This window comes from Leopardus geoffroyi, chromosome A2 (genome assembly GCF_018350155.1).
Source record: "Leopardus geoffroyi isolate Oge1 chromosome A2, O.geoffroyi_Oge1_pat1.0, whole genome shotgun sequence".
In the NCBI taxonomy this organism is placed as follows: Eukaryota; Metazoa; Chordata; class Mammalia; order Carnivora; family Felidae; genus Leopardus; species Leopardus geoffroyi.
In genome coordinates, this window is record NC_059331.1 from 74,764,175 (window position 1) to 74,781,162 (window position 16,988).

The 16,988-nt window shown below is 37.9% G+C and overlaps 1 long non-coding RNA gene across 3 annotated transcripts in view; it reads left to right on the forward strand.

The window, feature by feature from the left end:
- LOC123606255 overlaps nucleotides 1–16,988 on the forward strand; it is a 141,004-nt gene that overhangs the window by 12,325 nt on the left and 111,691 nt on the right. For all 3 annotated transcript variants that reach the window (XR_006716191.1, XR_006716190.1, XR_006716192.1), the window contains exon 3: nucleotides 15,446–15,751. This is a non-coding gene — a long non-coding RNA (uncharacterized LOC123606255). The remainder of the gene's footprint in view (nucleotides 1–15,445; nucleotides 15,752–16,988) is intronic.

The following is a 16,988-nucleotide window of genomic DNA, read 5'->3' on the forward strand; positions in this document are numbered from 1 at the left end:
ACTAACTCATTTCGCTTAGCGTTATACTCTGTAACTCCATCCGTCTCGTTGCGAATGGCAAGATTTCATTCTTTTTTATGACCGAGTATATATATATACTTCTTTAGTTCATCAATTGATGGACATTTGGGCTGCTTCCGTATCTTGGCTATTATAAATAATGCTGCAATGTACATAGGGGTGCATGAATTAGTGTTCTTTTATTCTTTGGGTAAATACCCAGTAGTGTGATTGCTGCATCATAAGGTAGTTCTATTTTTAACTTTTTGAGGAAACTCCATATGTTTTCTAGAATGGCCGCACTAGTTTGCACCTCCACCAACAGTGCACAAGTGTTCCTTTTCCTCCACATCCTCACCAAGATGAGTTGTTGTTGATTTTAGCCATTCTGACAGGTGTGAGGTGGCATCTCATTGTAGTTTTGACTTGTATTTCCCTGATGATAAGTGATGTTGAGCATCTTTTCATGTGTCTGTTAGGTGTCTTCTTTGAAGAAATGTCTATTTATGTCTTCTGCCCATTTTTAATTGGATTATTTGTTTTTTGGGTGTTGAGTTTTATAAGTTCTTCATATATTTTGGATACTAACCTTTTATCAGATATGTCATTAGTAAATATCTTCTCCCATTCTGTAGGTTGCCTTTTAGTTTTGTTGATTCTTTCCTTAACTATGCAGAAGCTTTTTATTTTGATGTAGTCCCAACAGTTTACTTTTGCTTTTGTTATCCTTGCCTCAGGAGACGTATCTAGAATGAAATTGCTATGGCCAAGTCAGAGAAATTACTGCCTGTGTTCTCTTCAAGGATTTTTATGGTTTGAATTTATTTTTGTGTAAGTGGTCCAGATTCATTCTTTTGCATGTCACTGTCCAGTTTTCCCAACATCGTTTGTTGAAGAGACTATCTTTTTTCCATTGGATATTGTTTCCTGCTTTGTTGAAGATTAATTGTCCATGTAACTGTGGGTTTATTTCTGGGTTTCCAATATTGCTCTGTTGATCTAACTGTCTATTTTTGTGCCAGTACCATACTGTTTTGATTACTGCAGCTTTAGAATTGAGATGCCTCCAGCTTTCCTTTTCTTTTTTTTTTTTTTTTTTTTTTAATTTTTTTAACATTTATTTTATTTTTGAGACAGAGAGAGACAGAGCATGAATGGGGGAGGGTCAGAGAGAGGGAGACACAGAATCCAAAACAGGCTCCAGGCTCTGAGCTGTCAGCACAGAGCCCGACGCGGGGCTCGAACTCACAGACCGCGAGGTCATGACCTGAGCCGAAGTCGGCCGCTTAACCGACTGAGCCACCCAGGCGCCCCAAGCTTTCCTTTTCAAGATTGGTTTAGCTATTCAGGGTCCTTTGTGGTTCTATACAAACTTTAGGATTGTTTGTCCTAGTTCTGTGAAAAATGCTATTGGCATTTTGATAGGGAAACATTAAATGTGTAGATTGCTTTGGGTAGTACAGACATTGTAACAATATTTATTCTTCCAATCCGTGAGCATGGAATGTCTTTCCATTTCTTTGTGTCATCTTCGATTTCTTTCATCAGTGTCTTATATTTACAGTACAGGTCTTTTGTCTCTTTGGTTAGGTTTATTCTCAGGTAGCTTATTATTTTTGGTGTAATTGTAAATGAGATTATTTTCTTAATTTCTCTTTCATAGAGCAGAAGTTTTTAATTTTAATAAAATCTAGCTTGTCAACTCTTTTGTTTATGGGATCATGCTTTTGTGTTATATCTAAGAAGTCATCACTGTTCCCAGGGTCATATAGTCTTTCCTGCATGTTGTCTTCTTATAGTTTTGCATTTTATATTTAGGTCTGCAATGTATTTTAAGTTAATTTTAGTAAAGGGCCTAAGATTTGTTTTTAGATTCCCTTTTTTTCCCCATGTGGATGTCCAGTTGTTTCAGCACCATTTGTTGAAAAGACTATATTTTTTTATTATATAGCTTTTGCTCCTTTGTCTAAGATCAGTTGACTGTATTTCTTTTTTTTTAAATGTTAATTTATTTTTGAGAGACAGAGAGAGACCAAGCACTAGCAGGGGAGGGGCAGAGAGAGAAGGGAACACAGAATCTGAAGCAGGCTCCAGGCTCTGAGCTGTCAGCACAGAGACTGACATGGGGCTTGAACCCATGAACTGTGAGATCATGACATGAGCCAAAGTCAGATGCTTAACTGAGCCACCCAGGTGCCCTGACTATATTTCTGTGGGTCTATTTTTGGGCTCTATATTTTGTTCCATTGACCTATTTGTCTATTCTTTTTCCAATACTACACTGTCTTGATTACTGTACCTTTATGGTAAGTCTTTTTTTTTTTTTTAGTGCAAAATTAAGGAAAACATTTAATAATAACTCTATTAAGAGGTCATTGAGTTGGAAAGTTTGATTTTAAGGAATAGTTACATGAATTACATGACAATTTTCCTTGTTTCTTCCTTTTTTGATTCAGATATTTGTTACACTTAATCCAAATATTAACTATCATTCACAATACTAATCAAATATATTATCAGATTGTAACTTTGAAACAGAATTTTCTTTTTTTCTATTTTCTTTTTCTTTTTCTTTTTCATCATGATAAATGTACTCTTTATTCCCCATCCCCTATTTCCTTCATCCCCCCAACCATCTCTCCTCTGGTAATCATCAGTTTGTTCTCTGTAGTTAAAATTCTTGTTTCTTAGTTTGTCTGTCTCTCTTTTTATTCCTTTGCTCATTTGTTTTGTTTCTTAAAATCCACATATGAGTAAGATCATATAGTATTTGTCTTTCTCTGACTGACAGAGCATTATGCTCTCTAGCTCTATCCGTATTGTTGCAAATGGCAAGATTTCATTCTTTTTTATGGCTCAATAATATTTCATTATATGTATAATGAAATAATGAAATTATATATATGTATGTATATACATACATACATATATATAACATACACATATATGTTATATGTATATGTATATGTGTATCTATATCTATATCTGTATTTATCTATCTCACCTCTTTATCCATTCTTCTGTTGATGGACACTTGGGCTGCTTATGTAGTTTTGCTATTGTAAATAATGACTTAATAAACCTAGGGGTGCATGTACCCATTTGAATTTGTTTTTTTTTGTATTTTGGGGGTAAATACCTAGTAGTGTGATTACTGGATCATAGGGTATTTCTATTTTTAACTTTTTGAGAAAGTTTTCCACAGTGGCTGTACCAATTTGTATTCCCACCCACAGAACAAGAGGGTTACTTTTCCTCCACATCCTTGCCAACACTTGTTTTGTTTTGTTAAATCTAGCCATTCTGATAGTGTGAGGTGATATCTCATTGTAGTTTTAATTTGCATGTCCCTGATGATGAATGATGTTGAAGATCTTTTCATGTGTCTGTTGGCTATATGTATGTCTTCTTTAAATAAATGTCTATTCATGTCTTCTGCCCACTTGTAAAGGATTATTCATTTTGGGGAGGTTATTGAGTTGTATCAGTTCTTTATGTATTTTGGATACTAACCCTTCATGGGATATGCACATATATGCTTTTGCAAACATCTTCTCCCGTTCTGTAGGTTGCTTTTTAGTTTTATTGATTGTTTCCTTTGCTGTGCAGAAACTTTTTATTTTGATGTAGTTCCTATAACTTATTTTTGCTTTTGTTTCCCTTGCCTCAGGAGACATATCCAGAAAAATGTTGGTATGGCCAACGTCAGAGAGGATACTGCTTACTGCCTATGATATCTTCAAGCATTTTTATGGTTTAGGTCAAATTTAGGTCTTTAACCCATTTTCAGTTTATTTTTGTGTATGGTATAAGAAAGTGGTCCAGTTTCATTCTTTGCATATGGCTGTCCAGTTTTCCCAACACCATTTGTTGAAGAGACTGTCTTTTTCCCATTGTATATTCATTCCTCCTTTGTCAAACTTAATTGACCATATAATTGTGGGTTTATTCTGGGTTTTCTGTTCTATTCCATTGATCCATGTATATACTTTTATGACAGTACCATCCTGTTTCAATTACTCATTTTAATTAATTCATAAATGGAATATCTCTCCATTTATTTTGTTCTTTGATATCTTTGATTAGAGTTTTGTAGTTTTCTTTGTATATTTCATATACATATTTTGTTAGATTTATACCTAAGCATTTCATTTTTTGGGTGTTAATGTAAATGGTAATTTACATTACCATAATTTGTATTTTAATTTACAATTGTTCATTGCTGGTATATAAGAAAGTGATTGACTTTTGTATATTAACCGTGTATTCTGCAACCGTGCTATAATTGCATAGTACTTCCAGGAGTATTTTTATTGATTCTCTTTGCTAATATTGTGCATTAGATTTCCAGAAATTATTTATCTTCTAACTGCAATTTTATACCCTTCGACCAACATCTTCCCCCTCCCTTCCCCCCACTCACAACCCCTGGTAACCACCACTCTACTCTGTGTTTCTACAAGTTTAGAGTTTTTAGATTCCACATATAAATGATATCATACAGTATTTATCTTTCTCTGACTTATTTCACTTAGCATAATGCTCTCAAGGTTCATATATATAAATATACATATATATGTGAACATATATATGTATATTCATATCTTCTTTATTCAGATGGATACTTAGGTTGTTTTCGTATCTTGGCTATTGTGTATAATACTACAGTAAACATGGGAATGTAGATATATATATTTGATATCCTGCTTTCCTTTTATTTGTATATATACTTAGAGGTGGGATTGCAGATTCTTTTGTAGTTCTATTTTTAATTTTTTGAGGAATCTCTATGCTGTTTTCTACAGTGGCTGAACCAATTTTCTTTTTTTTAAAAATTTTTTTTAACGTTTATTTATTTTTGAGACAGAGAGAGACAGAGCATGAACAGGGGAGGGTCAGAGAGAGAGGGAGACACAGAATCTGAAACAGGCTCCAGGCTCTGAGCGGTCAGCACAGAGCTCGACGCAGGGCTCGACCTCACGGACTGCGAGATCATGACCTGAGCCGAAGTCAGACGCCTAACCGACTGAGCCACCCAGGCGCCCCAACCAATTTTCATTCTCACTGACAGTGCACAAGGGTTTCCTTCTCTCCACATCCTAGCCAACATTTGTTATCTCTTGCCTTTTTGATGATAACAATTCTAACAGGAATGAGATGATAACCTTATTATGGTTTTGGTTTGCATTTCTCTGATGGTTAGTGATGTTGAGTATCTTTTTATGTACATATTGGTCATCTGTATGTCATCTTCGGAAAAATGTCTATTCAGTTCCTCTGTCCATTTTTAAAGTCAGATTGTGTTTTTATTATAGAGTTGTATGCATTTTTTAACATATTCTGGATATTAACCCCTGTCAGATATATGGGTTGCAAGTATTTTCTCCTATTCCATAAATTGCCTTTTCATTTTGTTTGTTGTTTCTTTTCCAGTGTAGAAGCTTTTTAGTTGGATGTAGGCCTACTATTTGTTTTGCTTTTGTTGCTTGTGCTTTCAGTTTTATATCTAAAAAAATCATTGCCAAGGCCAGTGTAGAGATTTTCCCTCATGCTTTCCCCTAGGAGCTTCATAGTTTCAGGTCTTATGTTGCAGTATTTAATCCATTTTGAGTTAGTTTTTGTGAGTGGTGTGAGCTAGGGGTCCAATTTCATTTTTCTGCATGTGGTTATCTAGGTTTTCCAACACCATTTATTGAAAAGATTATTCTTTTTCTGTTCAGTGTTATTGGATCCCTTGTCAAATATTAGTTGACCATAGATACAGGAGTTTATTTCTGGGCTCTCTATTCTCTTCCATTGCTCTATTTGTCTACTTTTATGCCAGTAACATACTATTTTGATTACTATAGTTTTGTAATATAGTTTGAAATCAAGAAGTGTAATGCCTCCAGCTTTGTTCTTTCTCATGATTGTTGACTATTTGAGGACTTTTGTAGTTCCGTGGAAATTTCAGGATTTTTAAAAATTTTTGTGAAAAGTGTCATTGGAATTTTGATAGTGGTTGCCTTGAACCTATGGATGGTTTTGGGTAGTATGGACATTTTAACAATATGAATTTCTGATCCATGAACATGGGATGTCTTTCTATTTGTTTGTCTTCAATTTCACATATCAAAATCTTATAGTTTTGACTGTACAGACCTTTAAATTTATTTATCTTTAAATTTATTTATAATTTATTTAAATTTATTTTAAATTTATTTATAAATTTATTTATAAATAAATGAATTTAAATTTATTCCTAAGTATTTTATTGTTTTTGATGATATTATGAATGGGATTGTTTTCTTTATTTCTTTTTCAGGTATTTAATGGTGCATAGAAATGCAACTGATTTCTGTATATTGATTTTATATCCTGCAACTTTACTTAATTCGTTAATTATTTCCAATAGTTTTTTTGTTGCATCTTTAGGATTTTCTCTATACAAGAATATATCATCTGCAAATAAAGACAGTTTTACTTCTTCCTTTACAATTTGAATGCCTTTAATTTCTTTATTTTGCCTGATTGTTGTAGCTAGGACTCCTAGTACTGTGTTGAAAAAGAGTGGTGATAGTGGGCACCCTTGTCTTTTTCTTGATCTTAGAGGAAAAGCTTTGTACTTTTCACTGTTGAGTATAATGTTGGCTGTGAGTTTGTTGTATACAGCCTTTATTGTGTTGAGTGTGTTCCTTCTATATCTAATTTGTGGAGGGTTTTTTTTTTTATCACGAAAATTGTTGTATTTTGTCAAATGCTTTCTCTGCATCTATTGAGATGATTATATGATCTTTATTTTTCATTCTATTAATATAATGTGTCACATTTACTGATTTGCATATGATCATCCATCCTTGCATCCAGAGATAAATCTCACTTGATCATGGTCTATAATCCTTTTAGTGTGCTGTTGAATTCAGTTTTGTTAATATTTTTTGAGAGTTTTTGCATATATATTCATCAAAGATATTGGTCAACAATTTTCTTTTCTCATAGCGTCCTTATCTGGCTTTGGTATTAGGATAATGCTGACTTTGTAAAATGATCTGGAGAGAGATACCCCCTCTCCAATTTTTTGGAAAAGGATTTTTTTGAAAAGGATTGGTATTAATTCTTCTTTAACCGTTTGGTAGAATTCGCCCGTGAAACCACTGGGTCCTGTACTTTTCTGTGTTGGGAGGTTTTTGATTACTGATTCAGTGTCCTTCCTCATTAATTGTTTAGATTTTTCATTTCTTCATGATTCAGTCTTTTAAAAAATGTTTATTTACTTATTTTTGAGAGAGAGATAGAGCGAGCCAGAGAGAAGCAGAGAGAGAGAGGGAGACAGAGAATCCCAAGCAGGTTCTACACTGTAGGCACAGGTCTCGAACCCATGAACAGTGAGATCATGACCTGAGCTGAAATCAAGAGTTGGATGCTTAACTGACTGAGCCACCCAGGCACCTCTCTTCATGATTCAGTCTTGATTAAGTGTGTATTTGTAGGAACTTACCCATTTATTAGATTTATTGGCATATAATTGTTCATAGTAGTCTTTTATGATCCTATGTATTTCTGTGGCATCAGTTGCACATCTCTTCCATTTCCAGTTTTATTTGTTCAAGTATTGTCTCTTTTTTTCTTAGTCTAGCTAAAGTTTTGTCAATTTTGTTTATCCTTTCCAAAAAAACCCCCATCTCTTAGTTTTGTTGATCTCTTCTATTTTTCTAATCTCTAAGCAGAGAGTTTCTGCTCTGATTTTTGTTATTTCCTTCCTTCTGCTAACTGTGGGCTTAGGTTTTTCCTTTTCTAGCTCCTTGAGTGTAAAGTTGGGTTGCTTATTTGAGATCTTTCTTTTTTTAATATATGCATTTATTGCTATAGACTTCCTTCTAAGAACTGCTTTTGCAGCATCTCATAGGTTTTGGTATATTGTGTTTTCATTTTCATTAGTTTAGAGATATGTTTTAATTTCCTTTTTGATTTCTTCTTTGACCCACTGGTCGTTCAGGAGTATGTTGTTTAGTTTCCATTTGTGTATAAATCTACTTGTTTCTCATAACCTCGATAGCCCTGTGGAGTACTGGCTAGAAATCAAGTAGAATGTCCCCAATACAAGTTTGCTTAATGTTTTTCTCTTAATTAGATTACAGTTAGGTGTTTTTGTTTTTGTTTTTGTTTTTGAAAGAGTACCACAGGGGTGAAATGCCTTTTTTATCACATCATATCAGGGCATAAATGATATCCATATGACATTATTGGTGATGTTAACCTTTGGCATATGGTTAAGGTAGTGTTTTCCAGGTTTCTCCATGGTAAAAATATTATTTATTACCTGTATTCACCATTAACATGTAAGATCTATGATAATAGAAATGCTATGTGGTTTATTTACTGCTGTATCCCCAGTGACTAGAGAAGTACATGGTCTTAGGGACTCAACGAATCTTTGTTGAATCAATAAATGGAAACATGGATTAGATGACCCTTAGCTTCCCATTCTACTCAACTCCTTTTAAAAAATTGTTTTGACCATATTTGTGACTAGAGAGTCTTCTGTTTTGCTAACAGCAATTATATTAGGACATTTAGTCTATATGCATGAAATGTAGTACAGTGCATGCCACCAGTTACCCAAAATATTTGGGCATTAGTATATATTGGTTGACAGGTGGCTTACTACTGGTGGCTTACTTATATTTAATTTTGGCTTGAAAAGCCAGGGCAAGATTATCTAGGCCAACTTTGTCCAGGTTGGGATTTAGCACATTGCATTTGAATGAGCTTAGGTTTTGGTAAGACCTAGATTTTTCAAATCTTATTTCTGCCACTTCTTAGCATTGTGTTTCTGGGCAAGTTATCTAGCTTCTTTGAATTTTCTCATCTCTGATATGGGAATAATTGTTCTTTTCTTATAGGTTGATATTAGGATTTAGTGAAGTCACATGGCAAGTGTCTACTTAGTGCCTGGCATTGTGCTCAATAAATACTGATTTGCCTACCTTTCCACAGTCTTCTGCAGCAAATGGTTGAGTTAATTCTTCTGTCCTGTGACAGTCATGTTCTACAAAAGAACATTTTTTTAATTTTTAATTTTATTTATTTAATTCATTTTTGAGAGACAGAGAAAGACAGAGCATGAGCAGGGGAAGGGCAGAGAGAGAGGGAGAAACAGAATCAGAAGCAGGCTCCAGGCTCCAAACTGTCAGCACAGAACCTGATGTGGGACTTGAACCCACGAACCGTGAGATCTTGACCTGAGCCGAAATTGGGATGCTTAACTGACTGAGCCACCTCGGTGCCCCCCAAAAACCAGTACGGACAATTTTATCTGGAAGATCAGTGCAGACAATTCCATTTCATTAAAAAGCTGATGATTTAATAATTTACTTAGAAATAGGCTGTGGCTTCTATTATAAAATTCATATGGCATAATGTACAAAGAACCACTATTTCCTCTGGCAAGAAAGCTGATGGAATATAAATACTTTACAAACATGCCCAGCACAGTTTACCTTCATGCGATACCTGCACCTTGAAGAAATACCGTATGCAGCCCTGCAGTGGATGTGGCTCAACATAAAATTTGTCACTTTCCAGCACTTGAAATATTGCCCCATTTCTTACACCCCTGTACTGCACATGCTTATTTGGTAATGTCGGTCTGCCTCCTTATTTCAGTAGCTGAAGTGACATAGTCCTGTTTTATAATTTGCCAAGTGATTGAAGGTGCCAGGCAGGTCTGTATTATCCTAGTAACGTCACTGATTCCTAGTGCTTAAAGAAGAAAGGACAGCAAGCACTTAGCTTGAGGGTGATGTGTTCTGTGGGAACGTATATTCTTGGCAAGTTGTTTATGACTCTTTTTCTTCTGTACAGCCAGAAGAGCAGAAGAACATATTTCAAATTCTCATTGGCAAGGGCTCCCCGTTCTTTTATAATGATTTGTAAAATTCCATCCCTTTGAATCTTGTTAGCAATCTTGGATATCCTCCAGGCTTTCTTTCATAAAGCTTTCAACACACAGAGCTGAGTGGGCTGGGCAGGGAACATGCATGTAAGAGTGTGTGCTTGTATGTGTGTGCGTGTATATTTATCTGAGCCTTCTTGATTGAAGTGTCAATATATGTTGCTTTCTGCTTTGAATTTACTACAGTAATAAAATGGAAGCATCTTCCTGCCTAGTGAAGTATAGCAGATAAGTCTCACCATTTATTTAGTGGAGTCAGCTTAATGTAGATCGGTGTTTAGGTCTTCCTTTTGGTTTGTTTCGTGTTTCTCTTCTTCAGGGCGTCTCATCAGCTGTTGAGTCTAGAGGGAAAGCATTTCCCTGTAGCTGTGATAGTTCTCCATATGGAGAGAGAAAGGGATCATGTTCAGCCTTCAGGGATGATAGGTGTCGTGGAATTTGCCACATTTCATTGTTTGAAAGTGTGTACATTTTTTTTTTTGTCACTTCTTTTGGAAAGCATGAATCACCAAAGATTGGTGAGACAGTTTTCACTTCTTCCCAAATCATCAGATAATGGACATTGGAGATGTCCATTATCTGATGGACATGTTTAACCACACAAATTGGTTTGTGGTCTGCAGGTTCAAAAAAGCACTTCATAATTGCTCTTAGAATTTGGCATGGCCTGAAGCTTTTGAGGTTTAGGAGCAAATGACAGAAAAGCAATAGCCATCTTGCCAGGAGGAAAGGCCTCAGTGATTTCTTTTAATCTTTGTGGGTTGATTCAGATTCCAGTTTCTTTGATCCTGTAAACCAGGATTCCGGGCAAAAATGAATTGGGTGGTAAGTACAAACAGGTTTGATTTCCCCATGAGTCCTGTAATGATTAATTTTATTGTCAACTTGATTGGGCTAAGGGATACCATGTAGCTGGTAAAACACTATTTTTGGATGTGTCTGTGAGGGTATCTCAGGAGAAATGAGATTTTTTAAAAAATGTTTATTTATTTATTTTGGGAGAGAGAGTGAGCACAGGAGGGGCAGAGAGATTGGGGGGCGGGGGGAGAGAATCCCAAGCAGGCTCTGTGCTGTCAGTGCAGAGCCTGACATGGGGCTTGATCCCACAACCCTGGGATCATGGCCTGAGCTGAAATCAAGAGTCAGGTGCTCAACTGACTGAGCCACTCAGGCTCCCCAAGAAGAGATGAGATTTTGAATCAGTAGACTGATTAATGAGAATTCTCCTCATCACTGTAGATAAGCATCACCCAAACCACTGAGGGCCTAAATAAAATGAAAAGGCAGAGCAAAGGTAAATTTTCTTCCTGCTTGAGCTAAGATTTTCATCTTCTCCTTCCTTCAGATATTGGTACTCCTGAGCTTTTGAACTCAGACTGTGACTTATGCCATTGTTCCCCTGATACTCCCTTTGGGCCTGAACTGAATTACATTCCCCACTCTCCTAGTCATGTGACATCTTGGTCTGCATGGTCAAGGAAGCCAATTCCTACAATAAATCTCTTCTTTAAAAAATTTTTTTAATGTTTATTTATTTTTGAGAGATAGAGAGAGACAGAGCATGAGCAGGGGAGGGGCAGAGAGAGGGAGACACAGAATCAGAAGCAGGCTCCAGGCTCCAAGCTGTCAGCACAGAGCCTGATGTGGGGCTCGAACCCACAAACCGTGAGATCATGACCCGTGCTGAAGTCGGTGCTTAACCGACTGAGCCACCCAGGCACCCCCGATAAATCTCTTCTTACATCTCTTTCTTTATATATGTTTCTTATTGGTTTTGTTTCTCTGGAGAACCCTGACTAATACAAGCCCCATGTATAGAAAGGAACAGACCTTTTACTTCACATTTTCCACATGTTCACTTAGTAATTATTCTCTTGAAGCTGGTAGGTTTCATATAGCACTTTTGAGATTGATTGACTCATTCATGAAATCATTGTCTGAATACTAAGAGCCAAACACCAAGCCAAGTTGTGAATACAAAGATAATTCAACCATGGATCACAACATATCTCTCTGACTTGACTTCAAGCTTCTTGTTAGCAAAGGGTTTATAGTTTAGTAGGGAAAATAAATGATGAACATCAGAAAACCCTAATATAAGACAGAAAATGACATGTCATTAAAGCATACAGATAAAGAGAGATAGATATTAATTGTTCCAAAAGTAAGGAAAGATAATGTTTGGTGGAGGGATGTGATAAGACTTTAAGGAAGCATTTGAGCTGGACTTCAAATTTATTGGAAAAGAAGACAAACATTCTAGGTGGTCAAAGGCACAGACATGGAAAGGCACAGGACACAGAACACAGACATTTCTTGTGGTGGTGGGTAGGGGAGATGAGAGGAGAAATGGACAATTTCATAGTTTAGCACTTGTTTTGGATTTAAGATTCATGGATTTCTTGGAGTACTTCTGGGGGTCCAGGGAACACAGTTAAGGATAGGTGGTCCTTGGAGTACAGGGGTTAGGGTAGGGAGTCTGGGACTGTGTGGTATTTCTCACACCACTTCTGACAACAAATATGAGTCATTTTTCCTCACCAATTCTCTAATACTCTGACACCAACTGGGTGTCCAATTCAATTCAATTTGGATACCATCTACCTGGAGTTAGTGTCAAACCTCACAAATTAAAGGGCCCAGTTCTACAAGACTACTACATCCCTACTTCAGATGCCAGCTGCAAGTGGGATACCCAGGTGACCCACACTTCTGCCTGGCCAACTACGTATTTGAAGATTCCTATGACCATTCCTCCCCACCAAGTTTGATAATTTATTAGATGACTCACAGAACTCAGAAAAATTCTCTACTTACTATTACATTTTATTATAAAGGGTACAACTCAAGAAGAGCCAAATGGAAGAGACACATGTGGCAAAGTATGGGACAAGGCTTGTGGAACTTCTTGTGCTCTCTCCAAATGCCTCTCAGCATACTGGTGTGCCTACCAACCCAAAAAGCTCTCTGAACTCTGTCATTTAGGGTTTTAAAAAAATTTTTATTTTATTTTATTTTTTTAGTTTATATCCAAGTTAGTTAGCATATAGTGCAACAATGATTTCAGGAGTAGATTCCTTAATGCTCCTTACCCATTTAGCCCATCCCCCCTCCCACAACCCCTCCAGTAACCCTCTGTTTGTTATCCATATTTAAGAGTCTCTTCTGTTTTGTCCCCCTCCCTGTTCTTATATTATTTTTGCTTCCCTTCCCTTGTGTGTTCATCTGTTCTGTGTCTTAAAATCCTCATATGAGTGAAATCATATGATATTTGTCTTTCTCTGACTGACTAATTTCGCTTACCGTAATACCCTCCAGTTCCATCCACATAGTTGCAAATGCAAGATTTCATTCTTTTTGATTGTTGAGCAATACTCCATTGTATATATATATACCACATCTTCTTTATCCATTCATCCATCGATGGACACTTGGGCTCTTTCCATACTTTGGCTATTGTTGATAGTGCTACTATAAACATGGGGGTGCATGTGCCCTTTTGAAACAGCACACCTGTATCCCTTGGATAAATACCTAGTAGTGCAATTGCTGGGTTGTAGGGTAGTTCTATTTTTAATTTTTTGAGGAACCTCCATACTGTTGTCCAGAGTGGCTGCACCAGTTTGCATTCCCACCAGCAGTGCCAAAGAGATCCTCTTTCTCTGCATCCTCGCCAACATCTGTTGTTGCCTGAGTTGTTAATGTTAGCCATTCTGACAGGTGTGAGATGGTATCTCATGGTGGTTTTGATTTGTATTTCCCTGATGATGAGCGATGTGGAGCATTTTTTCATGTGTCAGTTGGCTATCTGGATGTCTTCTTTGGAGAAGTGTCTATTCATGTCTTTTGCCCATTTCTCCCCTGGATTATTTGTTTTTTGGGTGTTGAGTTTGGTAAGTTCTTTATAGATTTTGGATACTAACCCTGTATCTGATATATTGTTTGCAAATATCTTCTCCCATTCCATCAGTTGCCTTTTAGTTTTGCTGATGGTTTCCTTCGCTGTGCAGAAGTTTGTTGTTTTGATGAGGTCCCAATAGTTCATTTTTGCTTTGGTTTCCCTTGCCTCTGGAGATGTGTTGAGTAATAAGTGGCTGTGGCCGAGGTCAAAGAGGTTTTTTCCCCGTTTTCTCCTTGAGGATTTTTATGGCTTCCTGTCTTACATTTAGATCTTTCATCCATTTTGAGTTTATTTTTGTGTATGGTGTAAGAAAGTGGTCCAAGTTCATTCTTCTGTGTGTCGCTGTCCAGTTTTCCCAGCACCACTTGCTGAAGAGACTGTCTTTATTCCATTGGATATTCTTTGCTGCTTTGTCAAAGATTAGTTGGCCATACGTTTGTGGGTCCATTTCTGGGTTCTCTATTCTGTTCCATTGATCTGTTGTCTGTTTTTGTGCCATAATTTTTTTTTTAACATTTATTTTTGAGAGACAGAGCAAGACAGAGCACATGTGGGGGAGGGGCAGAGAGAGACAGGGACACAGAATCCAAAGCAGGCTCCAGGCTCTGAGCTGTCAGCACAGAGCCGGACGTGGGGCTCGAACCTGCAGGGCTCGAACCTACAGAGTTCGAACCCATGGGACCGCAAGATCATGACCTGAGCAGAAGTAGGACACTTAACCGACTGAGCCACCCAGGTGCCCCTGTCATTTAGGGGTTTTTATGGAACTTTCATTACATAGGCACAATTGATTAACTGATTGGCCATGGGTGATTGAATTTAATCTTCAGCCCTTTTCTCCTCCCTGAAGGTTGGGGCGGGGGGGTGGGGGGTGGGGCGGGTGAAGTTGAAAGTTCTAACCCTTTCATCATGTGGTTGGTTTTTCTAGTGTCTAGCTTCCACCATGAGCCACCTCATGAGCATACAAGAGACAATAGGGGCACCTGGGTGGCTCAGTCCGTTAATAGCTGGCTTCAGCTCAGGTTATGATCTCATGGTTCATGAGTTCGAGTCCCGCATCGGGCTGTATGCTGACAGCTCAGAGCCTGGAGCCTGCTTCAGATTCTGTGTCTCCCTCTCTCTCTGCCCCTGCCCTCCTCACACTCTGTCCCTCCATCTCTCTCAAAAATAAACATTTAAAAAATGTATTTCTTCAAAAGACAGTAAATTCCAAGGATTTTAGGAGCTCTGTGCCAGGAATCAGGGACAAAGACCAAATATTTATTTTTTTTATCATACTACAGAGGCAGAAAGCATTTATTTCACAGTCTTGCCGAGGAGGACAGTGCCTAGAGCCGGCCTGGGTGAGGGGGGTGAGGGCTGCATGGAGCTCAGGTCTGAGGTAACAACAGGTAACACAGCTTGGATCAAGGCTGAGTGTGCTGCGGCTATGCTGGGATAGGATGAGGGCTTGTGCCAAGGCTGGGTGAGGCAGGGCAGGGTTGATGAGACCTTGCTAAAGACTTTTACAATGTATGGTACTGTTGGCTCTGTCTAGAGATTTCTGGCTCTAACTTAGGGCAATTTGTAGAGAAAATGACTTTATGTTTCTGTTTTTTTCTTTTTAACAGATAATTCCTGTTATTGGAGTAATGCTCTCATGGAGAAAGGAAACTGGTTCCAATTTAGTGTCAGTTCCAGGATAATCATCCAGGGTAATCACTTTCTCTGCCTGGCTGAGGATGATCCATCTTGTGAAAGATCAAAGAGTAAATATCTATGTAGAAAGATCTGAAGAACATGTTGACAAGCTGGCTTGAATCATTTAAATTATTCGCACTTCTCTGTGGCTGGCAGAAGAACTTCTGCAGGCAAGAACATAGCCGAATGGCCTCAACAGTGAAATAGAGTGACTCAGGATTCCACAAAAGCTGAAGGTTGACTTTTTTCCTTTCCTCTTACAGATAGCTAAGGGTCAGTCCATGTGACATCCTTGAATGCTCCGAGGAGTCAATCTTAGAATCTGTCTTAGTCTGTTTGGGCTGCTAGAACAAAATACCACAGACCGGTGGCCTATAAACCACAGGAATTTATATCTCACAGTTCTGGAGATGGGAAGTTCCAGATCGGGGTGCCAGTCTGGTCATGCTCTGCAACTCTTCTGAGTTGCAGACTGGCAACTTCTCATTATGTTCTCATATGGCAGAAGGTGGGCAGGCAGCTCTTGGGGGCTTCTTTATTAAAGACACTAATTCCATTAGTGAGGGCTCTGCCCTCATGACCTAATCACCTCCTGAAGACCCCACCCCTACAACCATCACATGGGGTATTAGAATTTCAACATACGATTTTGGGGAGACATATCTATTTAAACTATAGCAGAATATATTTTGCAAAGACACCCTAATGCCTTGAAAGATACAGAGCCTGGGGTCCCCTGGGTGGTTCAGTTGGTTGAGCATCTGACTCTTGATTTAGGCTCAGGTCATGATCACTGGGTTGTGGGATCGAGCCTGGTTTGGGGCTCTGTGCTGAGCATGGAGCCTACTTGGGATTCTCCCTCTGTCTCCCTGTGTCCCTCTCCCCGAGTCATGCTCTCTGTCTTTCTCTAAAATTAAAAAAGAAAAAGAAAAAAGAAAGATACAGAGCAGGACTAGGAGCATGCTTCTGGAGTAGCACAACAAGAATGCTAAAATGGGAGAAAAAAGTTAACATTTCAAGAGCACTCACCATATGCTGGACCCCATGCTGGCTGTTTTACCTACATGATCTCTTAATTCTCCCAACAGCTCTGTGAGGTCAGCTTTACCCACTTCTATTTACAGATAAGGAAGCTGAAGTTCAGAGAAGTTAAATAACTTGTCTAAGTTCATTTGTCTTGTCTAAGGTCAATGTGATAGTCCATTTGACCACAAGCTATGCACTTTCCATACAAAACAAAATAGTTGTGGGTACTAAAGTTCCACAGACTGATTTTAGAGTTAGGAGAAATCTTGTAGTAAGTAGACAACTATATTAAATAGACTGAGACTTATTTTTAAGGATTACCCACTCCCATACCTCTACCAGGTGGTCTCCTGGTTTTGGCTTTACTTCCAGTCAAGGCAGAGGCCAAAGGGGCAGCAAACTGAGGACTGACTCCAAGGTTCACCTGCAAGAATAGAAAGATGAGAA